This window comes from Scylla paramamosain, chromosome 37, assembly GCF_035594125.1.
Source record: "Scylla paramamosain isolate STU-SP2022 chromosome 37, ASM3559412v1, whole genome shotgun sequence".
NCBI lineage: Eukaryota > Metazoa > Arthropoda > Malacostraca > Decapoda > Portunidae > Scylla > Scylla paramamosain.
This window is the reverse complement of record NC_087187.1, coordinates 7,840,197-7,852,500: the sequence shown is the minus strand read 5'-3', so window position 1 is coordinate 7,852,500 and position 12,304 is coordinate 7,840,197. Positions and strand designations below refer to the sequence as shown.

The window sequence follows — 12,304 nt, the reverse complement described above, 5'->3', positions numbered from 1 at the left end:
CTCCGTTTCGCTTAACGCAACAACGAATCAAAAGAGTTCAGGCGCCGCTTATTTCTACTTGAGATACAAAGGTGGAATTCTCAGAGTAAACAAGACTTAAATCATTATTTTCCGTTTTGTGTCCTCATTCTTCTCCCTTTTCCTCCTCATGAGATAAAAATCAAAATGTTTCACTCACGTCTTCTCTCTCTTTCATAACAAACACAGGGGAAGGGTAAGAAGAAACAAGACAAACATCGCCTCTTTCCTGTCTATCTTCTCCCTCTTTGTCTTCTTCTCCTTCCTGAAGCTGCCCTGTACGCTAAAAAGTCAAAGTGATTCCTTCACAACAAATCTCACAAGTCCCATGAGCTTAATTGGGGAGAGGATTAGGTGCTAAGGGAGTCTCAAGAGGATGTAAAGGAGTAGCAGCGGATTTTGTTTACGAGTAATGAGTGAAGGAAAGAATGAGCGAATGACCATCAGGGGACAAAGGATTTACTTGACGTTCTGAATTTCCTGGGAAGATTTTCAGTGTTTGAAATGAAAAGAAGAGAAAGCGTGATTCTGCTTGGAAACTCCTGAATATCAACCATGAATTTATAATGCGTAATACAATGTTAAATTTAATATGCGTAGAAAGAGATGGAGGAAATACGATACAAGCGAACTAATTCCGGCAGCAAACATGAACAGAATAGAAGAGACACAAAGCAAAAACATGGAGAGGACACTACACACACACACACACACACACACACACACACACACACACACAGATTCGACAAACAATTTTTTTTTCTTTTACGTCGGTGCTGCAAAAATCTGACCAGAATCACGCTAATGGGAGAGAGTGGGTCGACACGGGACGAGTATAGACGTGACAGACGTGTGGGAGGCGGGGCAGGTTGTCCGGGGTTTGTACTGGGGCTCTGGGGACTGCAGGACGTTTCAGGAACTTTTTGAGGAGTCGTCAGCTGGGTCTCTTCCGGGTCTTTGGGAGATTTTGTTTAAGGGATATTTTATGGTATCGTTAGCAGGAGTATTAGGGAATATTTTAAGTGTCTTCAGTAGTGTCTTTGAGGGAGCATTTAGGCAGGAAGTCTAAGGGATATTTTAGGGAGACGTTAGCTGGATTTTTTCTTTTTTTTTTTCTCTTTTTTTTTTTTAAGTCATGAGAGGAAACTTTAAGGGATATTTTGAGTAGTCATCAGTAGGATTTTTAAGGTCTTTAAGAAATCTTCTGTAGGAACTTTAAGGGTATTTTAGTAGCCGTTAGCAGAAACTTTTAGGGATCTTTTAGGAGTTAGTCAGCATGATCTTTAAGTATCTTTTAAGGGATCGCCAAGAGATCTTGGAATACATGAGGTAAGTCAGCAACCTTAGCATGCCGTGGAGGCCCTGTCGTCGCCAGCAGTCGTATGGAGTCGCCAGTGGAAGCCTTAGTAATCTTGGGAAGTGTGCGGGCCAGGACGTGTTGGGGGTGCTGTGGCGTGCTGTCAGTTCTCGCGGGCCATGTCATGTCGTGTCGTCAGGCTTCCAGTGGTCTTGTGAGACATGGTGGGTCTGTCAGTAGGTTGTCAGGGGAAGTAGTCAGCGGGACTCGTCAGAAAGCTGTCATCAGGGGCGGCAGCGGTGGGTGTGTGAGCGGCGGGTGTTCGAACCCAAGCACCGCCCCTCCATGGTTAATCCTCTTATGGCGCACGTAATGTCCCGAGGGATTCGCTTCAGTAAGCGGGAGTCACTGATTAATGCCTTTGTGTTACTCATTTATTACTCGTGGTGGTGAATACGGGGAGTTTTTATAGCGTTCCATTGAGGAGATTCATCTATTGGTGTACTCATTCTGCTGTTATTCATGGCCTCATTAATATTATGAATAAAGTATTAGTAAAAAGAGGAAATTTCCTTTCTTTATGTATCAAAATAACAGTGATAGAGAGGAAGAAAAAGAGGGAAAGAAAGGGGAAGAGGTAGGAGCGGGAGGGAATAGTGAAAGTGCAAAAACATGGGGACGAAGAGGGATGTTGGAGAGGGGAAGATATAAACATGGAAAAAAAGGAGAAAAAACACCTTGAATAAAAAGAAAATACAGCAAGACTCTAACGATAAAAGACTTACATAACAAAAAAAAAAAAAAAAGCAAACTGCACACAAAAAGGTAACGCGCAACGTACACGAGGCTTCGAACCTAATCCACGGAACCTTGACGGGGAAGGTAACCGAAATTGCATGTCTCACCTTTTCCCAGGTAAGCCCTAAATGACTCGTAGTTGAGGTGCAAAGTACCCAGGAATGATGCATCACTATCTTACCTTATCATCAACGTCGACATCAATGAGACACGCCTAGAAAATAGAAAGAAAATGTCAGCACGGAAGAAACGTGAAGGAGTAACACTTTTGCGAAGAAAAATGTTAGACTATCAGATAGGAAATGTCAAGAAAAGAGAAAATATAACAAATAAAACAAAAAATAACATCCACTCAAAAAACATTAATCTAATTGAAATAATCTATCAGAAAAAAAATGAGAATTGTTAAAGCAAAAAGTAAGGAGACAAAATAAACAAATTACACAGAAAAAAATAGAATATGAAGAAACATAACATACATAAAATAAGAAAGACGTTAGAGTAATCGTGATAATCTAAGAGAAAAGATAAAAAATGTAAAGAAAAAAGTAACAAGACAAAGAAAAAAATACACAAAAAAATCTTAGAATATAAAGAAAGATAACATAATGTATATCTATATAAAAAAAATAACAAATAAATAAGTCATCAAGCTAGAATGCATCTGATCCTATTACACAACGCTACATAATAACATAAGCTTCTTTATTTTAATCCATTATTATTCACCTTCATTGTACCGTTCGTGTGTTCACCTTGCCACTTCCCCTCCACCAAGGCAAGGTTAGAGAGAAACACATAAGGACATCAAGTAGACAGTGACCTCCGGAACCTAATCTAACCTCTTCCTCCTGCTGAAACTAACGAGGAAGGGCCAATAAAAGACCTGAACCACCACCACCATCGCTATCCTCAACATTATACTATCACCACCACCATCATCACATCCACCACCACCATTATTACCATCACCACCATCATCATTACTTCACCAAAACTACCATCACCATCATCGCTACTCTCACCATTAACTACCATCACCACGACCATCACCAGCACAGCTACCCTCACCATAACCACATTCACCACCACCACCACCATCATACCATCATACCATCTACCAGCAAAGAAAACCCCGGTAAGTAAACCCACACTGAACAAGAAGCGGCGGAAACTTGTACACTTCTTAGCGTCTTGAGTCCATGAAGAAGCATAAGAAGCGTAAGAAGCATTAGCATTTACAAACACTTCTTAAGAGGAGAAAGCAACCAAGAACCAAAAAAAAAACACCAAGACTTATACTTCACACACATTACAATTTCAGGCACTAAGGAAACACGGGACTGCATATAATTGTTTTGATGCACAGAGTCTCGGGTCTTGAATGGACAGCACCTACATCAGAGTAGTGGGAGTGGAGGCTTCAAAGGGAGTGTCCGCAAGCGTAATCTCACTCCACTTGGATACGAGGCCTTGGTTGTGGAGAGGACAAAGTGATCCCAAGCAATACTAATAGAGGGGAAGAGGAAGGGATACGGGAGAGGGGGAAGGGAACGGGGAAGGGGCAGGGGAGAGGAGAAGGGAACAAGGAAGGTGCAGAAACAGGGAGGGAGGTTGGAGAAGGGCAAAAATAAATAGAAAAAAAAAGATAATAAAGTTATTTAAAGCAATACTGATAGACGGGAAGAGGGAGGGTATAGGTAGAGGGGAGATGGAGAGGGTAGAATGAGGGAAGAGGGAAAGTGGAGAGAAACAGGGAGGAAGGCTGGAAAGAGGAAGGTGTAAATAGAAAAAAAGTGATTTCACACAAAACTAATAGAGAGGATGAGGAAGGGGAAAGGGGTAAGAGGGGGAGAGAATAAGAAAGAACGAAGAGGGATGTTGGAGAGGGGAAGATATAAACAAGAAAAAGGAAGGAAGACAAAGTGATTTCAAGGTAATACTAAAAGAGGGGAAAGAGAAGGGAGAGGGGAAGAGGTAGGAAGAGAGAATAAGGAAGGAGTAGAAACAGGGAAAGGTCGAAAAAAGAGTTTGCAAAGGGAAAAATCTAATAAAAAAAAAAGGCGGATGACAGAATAAAGGTATAACTGATAGAGCTGAAGTGGAGGGGATAAGAAGAGGAAGTGGAAGGAAATAAGGAGTGAAGATGGAAAAGGGAGGATGAAACTAGGAAATGCGAAAACAAGAAAAAAGGGGGACAAAGGAAAAGTGATCTAAGGATAAATATTGATGAAGAATGGATGGGACGGAAAGAAGAAGAAATTTTAAAAGAAAAGGTAGACAAGGAAAAGATGAAAAGCAGAAATGAGAAAAGGAAAAAGGTACATATAGTGGGAAGAGGAGAGAGAGAGAGAGAGAGAGAGAGAGAGAGAGAGAGAGAGAGAGAGAGAGAGAGAGAGAGAGAGAGAGAGAGAGAGAGGCGAGAAGGAAGAAGCAAAAAACGCGGGGAAAAAATTGCAAAAAAAAAAAAAAGAAAAAAAAGAATAAAGAACAAGGAAGAACAGATCGATACGAAGTGAGAAATGGAAAAGACAGAGAAAGGAAACGGAAAACCAAAGAATATAAAAGTTCGTAAGGGCAAAAAAGGCAACGAGGAAGAGTAAGAGAAAATGGAAGAGAAGAAACGGAGATTAAAAAGTTGTTTGAAAAGGGAAATGCAGAAAAATTTTACCAGATGTGAAAAGTAAATAAATATGGAGATCTGCAGTGGAAAAAAAAATGAAAAAGAAAAAAATGAGCAATGAGGAAGGGAGAAAGAGGAGGAAGTGGAAGAAAAACGAGGGTGGAGAGGAAAGACCGGTGGATATGTGGGAATGTGTTAGCAGCAAATTAACAACAAACATTATCATTTACCTAAACATAAAATCCATTTAAATGCAAGTAATTATGATGCAAACCAATTAGTGAAAATGGGAATTAAAATGTGGGCGGCGGGCGTGGAGCAAACCATCACGAGTCGGTCACGGTTGTCCGCCCCCCCATCTCTCTCTCTCTCTCTCTCTCTCTCTCTCTCTCTCTCTCTCTCTCTCTCTCTCTCTCTCTCTCTCTCTCTCTCTCTCGTTTACGTAAAATTTTGTATCCAATATTCACCTTATTTCTTTTTTTCAATTCCTCTAGAATCCCGACAAAACTTTCTTTCTCTCTCTCTCTCTCTCTCTCTCTCTCTCTCTCTCTCTCTCTCTCTCTCTCTGGTCATTATTTCTCGTTTACGCAAAATTTTCTATCTAATTTTTACTTTTTTCTCTTTTTAGTTTCTTTCGAATCATGATAAGATGATTTTCTCTCTCTCTCTCTCTCTCTCTCTCTCTCTCTCTCTCTCTCTCTCTCTCTCTCTCTCTCTCTCTCTCTCTCTCTCTCTTGATCAACAACGTCCCCAACAACATCTAATCAGTTCAGCCTTAAAGGAGTCAGTATGATTGGACAACACACGAGAAAGCCGACACAGCCCGCCCACTCCCGCCCACTCTCCTCCCCACGCCCACCCTGCCCCTCACCTGCCGCTCCAGTCAGTCCCACACACACATTACTCTCGCCGCCCACCACCACCACCATATTCCTTCACTCCCTCCCTCACCCACACACGGCACTCCTGCAAATTTATGTCCTTTACGCTTGTCATAAAGGAAAGGTAGAAAGAAAAATATATATAACAGACAAAATATGGAGTAAAAATGCGAACTTGTGAACGAGAAAATGGATTGGAAATTTATACAAAAGAAAAACTCACCTGGAAAACACTGAAGTATATGAAAAAATGAGGAAAAGCGGTATGCAGAACGAAGAAACTAAGAGAAATATAGGAAAACACATGGAAACAATACACGTAAGTTAATAGCAGAAAAAGAGACAAGTAAAAAAACATAAACTAGAAAATAAAAAAAATAAAAAAAATATACAGAACAGGAGAAGCACACCTCAAAAACACCAAAACACATAAGAAAAGGAAAACCAAAAAGATAAGCATACAAAACCACGAAACAAAAAAAAAGTAATGAATAAAAACTAAAAGAAAAGAAATCCAGGAACAATACACGAGGATCAATGTCGTGTCACAAGATATTAATAAAGAGCGGCACCCTTGCCCTCCCACGCCACATAATTACTGACACCTTTATGGAGGGAGAGGTGAAGTTTTTATGGGAAGAAGGAGGAAGTGGTGGTGGTGGTGGTGGTGGTGAAGGAGGAAGGGGAAGAAAAGGAGGAAGGGGAAGAAAAGGGAGAATAGGAAGAAAAGGATGAAGAAGAGGAGGAGGATTAAGAGAAGAAGAAGAAGAAGAAGAAGAAGAGCAGGAGGAGGAGGAGGAGGAGATGGAGGAGGAGGAGGTGGAGGAGGAGGAGAGAAACACGGAAGGAAACTCAAAAGCAGCACGTGTTTAATAAAGTTTTAAGTTTAGACGCAATCCCTGAACATTACTGAGAGAGAGAGAGAGAGAGAGAGAGAGAGAGAGAGAGAGAGAGAGAGAGAGAGAGAGAGAGCTAGAATGTTCCGAGGTGAGAGGAAAGGTCCGAGTAAGCGAACTATCTAATTAATAAGTTTACGTATATTTACAAGTAGCATTGCAGCGTTTGTTCACCTGAGAGCAGTGCAGGTAATGAACGGTTATTACTCTTATTATTTGCCGCGCCTCATAAAACCCAAAAAAGTAATTGTGTTCACGCTTGATTTTACAGCGGTGCATTACTGAGAAAAAAACGTAACTACCTTATAATTGCCTATTTTAAATGACACGCACTCTGGATGACCTCATATAACGATGCTGTTGATGCTCCCTTGTTAGCACAGAATACCACTCTCACTTTCTCTCACTCGTAGGTCCGTATCCTGAAACACTTCGCTCTCTCACCACGACTATTTTCAAAAGGCACATAGATGATTAGTAGTGTCCTCAAGAGTGTTTCTCCAGTTAGTAATGTAGAAGTGTTGTTAATCTGTCGCTAGAAACATAAAAATACCCTAAAAACTTCAACTAGAGCTTTCTGAAATGGTCTCTCTCTCTCTCTCTCTCTCTCTCTCTCTCTCTCTCTCTCTCTCTCTCTCTCTCTCTCTCTCTCTCTCTCTCTCGTGTATCTCTGGTTCCGTTACGCTAACATATTTGGAAGAAGAGTTACCATAACAAGCATTACTGTCATTTGTAAGTGGTGAAGCCACAGCACAGACTGACAGTAGCCCCTTTTCTGTTCCCTCCTACTTTCTCTATCCTCATTTTCGATCCAAAGCTGGATGCTGCGTTTATGTGCGCAATGACTTTACCTGGTCTCGTGCCCACACTCTTGAATCTTCTGAGTTTTCCACCATCTGGCTACGACTACAGAGTCACTTTCATACTAAATTTATCTGTGCTGTATACCTCTCACCTAACTCCTCTGACTATAAGAAATTCTTTGACTACTTAACTTCCAAAGTGGAGCACATTCTGAGCCTCTTCCCTTTTGCAGAGATCTCCATTCTTGGAGACTTCAATGTTCACCACCAGCTTTGGCTTTCCTCTCCCTTCACTGACCATCCTGGTGAACTAGCCTACAACTTTGCTATCCTCCATGACCTAGAGCAATTGGTGCAACAGCCTACTCGTATTCCTGACCGTCTTGGAGATACGCCCAACATTCTTGACCTTTTCCTGACTTCTAATCCTTCTGCTTATGCTGTCACCCTTTCTTCTCCGTTGGGCTCCTCCGATTACAATCTCATATCTTTATCTTGTCCTATCGCTCCAATCTCTCCTCAGGATCCCCCTAAGCGAAGGTGCCTCTGGCGTTTTGCCTCTGCTAGTTGGGGGGACCTGAGGAGGTATTTTGCTGATTTTCCTTGGAATGACTACTGCTTCCGTGTCAGAGACCCGTCTTTGTGTGCTGAGCGCATAACAGAGGTGATAGTGTCTGGCATGGAGGCATACATTCCTCACTCTTTTTCTCGTCCTAAACCTTCTAAACCTTGGTTTAACACAGCTTGTTCTCGTGCTATACATGATAGAGAAGTGGCCCACAAAAGGTACTTAAGCCTTTCATCACCAGAATCTCATGCACTTTATATTTCTGCCCGGAACCATGCCAAGTCTGTTCTCCAACTAGCCAAAAACTCCTTCATTAACAGAAAATGTCAAAACCTTTCAAGATCTAACTCCCCTCGTGATTTCTGGCATCTAGCCAAAAATATCTCCAATAACTTTGCTTCTTCTTTCTTTCCCTCCTCTATTTCAACCAGATGGCACCACTGCTATCACATCTATTTCTAAAGCTGAACTCTTCGCTCAAACCTTTGCTAAAAACTCTACCTTGGACGATTCTTGGCTTGTTCCTCCCTCTCCTCCACCCTCTGACTACTTCATGCCACGTATTAAAATTCTTCGCAATGATGTTTTCCATGCCCTCGCTGGCCTAAACCCTCGGAAGGCTTATGGACCTGATGGGGTCCCTCCTATTGTTCTCCGAAACTGTGCCTCCGTGCTTGCACCTTGCCTAGTCAAACTCTTTCAGCTCTGTCTGTCAACATCTACCTTTCCTTCTTGCTGGAAGTTTGCCTACATTCAACCTGTTCCTAAAAAAGGGTGACCGTTCTAATCCCTCAAACTACCGTCCTATTCCTTTAATTTCCTGCCTATCTAAAGTTTTTGAATCTATTCTCAACAGGAAGATTCTTAAACATCTATCACTTCACAACCTTCTATCTGATCGCCAGTATGGGTTCCGTCAAGGCCGCTCTACTGGTGATCTTCTGGCTTTCCTTACTGAGTCTTGGTCATCCTCTTTTAGAGTTTTTGGTGAAACTTTTGCTGTTGCCTTGGACATATCAAAAGCTTTTGATAGAGTCTGGCACAAAGCTTTGATTTCCAAACTACCCTCCTACGGTTTCTATCCTTCTCTCTGTAACTTCATCTCAAGTTTCCTTTCTGACCGTTCTATTGCTGCTGTGGTAGACGGTCACTGTTCTTCTCCTAAATCTATTAACAGTGGTGTTCCTAAGGGTTCTGTCCTGTCACCCACTCTCTTCTTATTATTCATTAATGATCTTCTAAACCAAACTTCTTGTCCTATCCACTCCTACGCTGATGATACCACCCTGCACTTTTCCACGTGTTTTCATAGACGTCCAACCCTTCAGGAGGTAAACATATCACGCAGGGAAGCCACAGAACGCTTGACTTCTGATCTTTCTAAAATTTCTAATTGGGGCAGAGCAAACTTGGTATTGTTCAATGCCTCAAAAACTCAATTCCTCCATCTATCAACTCGACACAACCTTCCAGACAACTATCCCCTCTTCTTCAGTGACACTCAACTGTCCCCCTCTTCTATACTGAACATCCTCGGTTTGTCCTTTACTTATAATCTGAACTGGAAACTTCACATCTCATCTCTATCTAAAACAGTTTCTATGAAGTTAGGTGTTCTGAGATGTCTCCGCCAGTTTTTCTCACCCCCCCCCCCCAGCTGCTAACTCTGTACAAGGGCCTTATCCGTCCATGTATGGAGTATGCTTCACATGTCTGGGGGTGTTCCACTCATACTGCTCTTCTAGACAGGGTGGAATCAAAAGCTTTTCGTCTCATCAACTCCTCTCCTCTAACTGACTGTCTTCAGCCTCTCTCTCACCACCGCAATGTTGCATATCTAGCTGTCTTCTACCGCTATTTTCATGCTAACTGCTCTTCTGATCTTGCTAACTGCATGCCTCCCCTCCTTCCGCGGCCTCGCTGCACAAGACTTTTTTTTTTCTCTCACCCCTATTCTGTCCACCTCTCTAACGCAAGAGTTAACCAGTATTCTCAATCATTCATCCCTTTCTCTGGTAAACTCTGGAACTCCCTGCCTGCTTCTGTATTTCCACCTTCCTATGACTTGAATTCCTTCAAGAGGGAGGTTTCAAGACACTTATTCATCAATTTTTGACCACTGCTTTGACCCTTTTATGAGGCTGGCATTTCATTGGGCATATTTTTTTGTTTTTTATTGGATTTTTGTTGCCCTTGGCCAGTGTCCTTCTTACATAAAAAAAAAAAAAAGTGGATCAGGTCAATTCACGTGATAAGGTGGCGCCCCTTGAATCTCACGAGAATCAGCAGTTTTTGTTCCTCGTCCAGCCGCGCGTCGAGGAGCTACTTCTGTGATTTACTGCACTCCCCGCCACGTAAAGGAATGAAGATTTGTGGAAGAAATATTTGAGGAGGAGGAGGAGGAGGAGCAGGAGGTGGTGGTGATGGTGATGGTGATGGTGAAGGGAGAGTGACATTGGTTTGTGTTGGTACAGGAGGAGGAGGAAGAGGAGGAGGACAGCGACGACAACAACGATGACGATTACCACGAGAAGGAAGAGAAAGAGGAAGGGGAACGAGGACAAGGAGGAAGAGGACGAAGAGGAGAAAAGGACAATGATGATGGCAAGTAGAACAAGGACAAGGTCAGGAAGACATAAAGGTCACGGTCAAGGACAATGACAAGGGGACAGACGGACGAGGAGCTGGAAGACCAAGGCAAATACAAGGGAAAAAACAGCACGAATGGCATCAAAACGAGCCAGCTTAGAAATGTTCCCTTCCCAGCGTGTCTTCAAAGGTCACTTCATCTCACTGGGCAACAAGGAAGCAGAGAGAGAGAGAGAGAGAGAGAGAGAGAGAGAGAGAGAGAGAGAGAGAGAGAGAGAGAGAGAGAGAGAGAGAGAGAGAGAGAAAGAGAGAGAATAGTCACCAGTATTCCGCACCAAGAGACTGCACTTCGCGGGATGAAAAGCAGCGAGGCAGGAAATCTAGCGCACGGACGGCAAAAGAGAGAGGAAGCAATAGAAGACCACTGGCGCCAACAAAAGTTTCATAAATGCGATAATAACAAAACAGCAGCTCGTCACGGAGGGCCACTCAAGACGAGACCTCCATCCCAATGCTTTCCGCCGCCCCTGCAGGATACGTAGCCCGCCAAGGACGCAGGAAGGATGCGGGGTAAGTGGCTTAGAGGCAGACCTTCGCCAGACCAGATGAGCCAGACGCTGAATAAGTCTCCTAAAACTTCAGGATTTGATGGTTTTATAAGTTTTCCGAGCCTCTTTCTGGTTAGTTAATAAAGTCCCAGATTTCTTCAAGGTAAGCGTCTATCAATGCAGTTTTTCATAGAGTTATTCATGTCCCCACAAGCTGACACTCAAAAACAATCATAAGACGCAGATTGAGCAAACAATGAATAAAAGAATGTGTTATTAGTCTTACTGCAGGAAAAAAAAAAAAAAAGAGATCAATTCAACCTCTTCACAAATCGTCTTTAAAATCTTACATATCTTCCCTGGAATTCATTTATGTTAATATCATCTGAATAAAAGAATGAAAGTGAGATTCTTAAAAGTCTCCATTACGTAAATAGAGAGGGAAAAAAACTATTCACTCATCCTCAGTTATGAAATCTTGTTTTAAGTTTCCATAAATGTTTCGTTGGTCGGTTTCTCAGATTTATACTTTGAACTGCTCGTAAGTGTTATTGTGTGTTGTTAAACATATAAATTCAATTAACACTTCAAGGCAGTTCAAAGATACAAATATATGAGACCTATATTCACAAAAAAAAAAAAGATACAGCGAAAGAATCCATAACCTTCGGAAAAGAGCCTAAACTACAGAGCACATGATTTATACACACACACACACTCCTCTCTCTCTCTCTCTCTCTCTCTCTCTCTCTCTCTCTCTCTCTCTCTCTCTCTCTCTCTCTCTCTCTCTCTCTCTCTCTCTCGTTGAAGTAAGCATTAAACTTTTACTCCCCACGTCCATCAAGCTGTTCCCACACTCCTCAGATTCCTGTCTTGTTGAATTATTGATCCTGACACCACGCTGGTACGAGCGGTGAGAAAGACCATAATGTGAATCGAACATAGTAGGGAAACGTATGGGAAGACAAGGTAAGCGGGAACTATCAATAATAATAATAATAATAGTGATAATAACAATAATAATAATAATAATAATAATAATAATAATAATAATAATAATAATAATAATAATAACAATAATAATAATAATAATAATAATATAAAATTTACGTTTTACTGCACAAGTGTTTGGTGTTTTCTATTTACCACTATATTTATTTATGAATTCCTTCTCTTTCCCTCTCACCCTCTTGCCGTTTTTTTTTTTATGCAATACTTTTCTTTTTCATTACGTTACATGTCAACAGTATTTTATTTTTGCACGAACGAAAGGAAAGCATCTC

At 41.7% G+C, this 12,304-nt stretch overlaps 1 long non-coding RNA gene across 1 annotated transcript in view; it reads right to left on the bottom strand.

Moving 5' to 3' along the window:
• LOC135091188 (uncharacterized) overlaps positions 1-2,329 on the bottom strand; it is a 50,459-nt gene extending 48,130 nt beyond the window's left edge. Inside the window, exon 1 of the long non-coding RNA XR_010262425.1 lies at positions 2,295-2,329. This is a non-coding gene — a long non-coding RNA (uncharacterized LOC135091188). The remainder of the gene's footprint in view (positions 1-2,294) is intronic.
• Between the last annotated feature and the right edge of the window lie 9,975 nt (positions 2,330-12,304).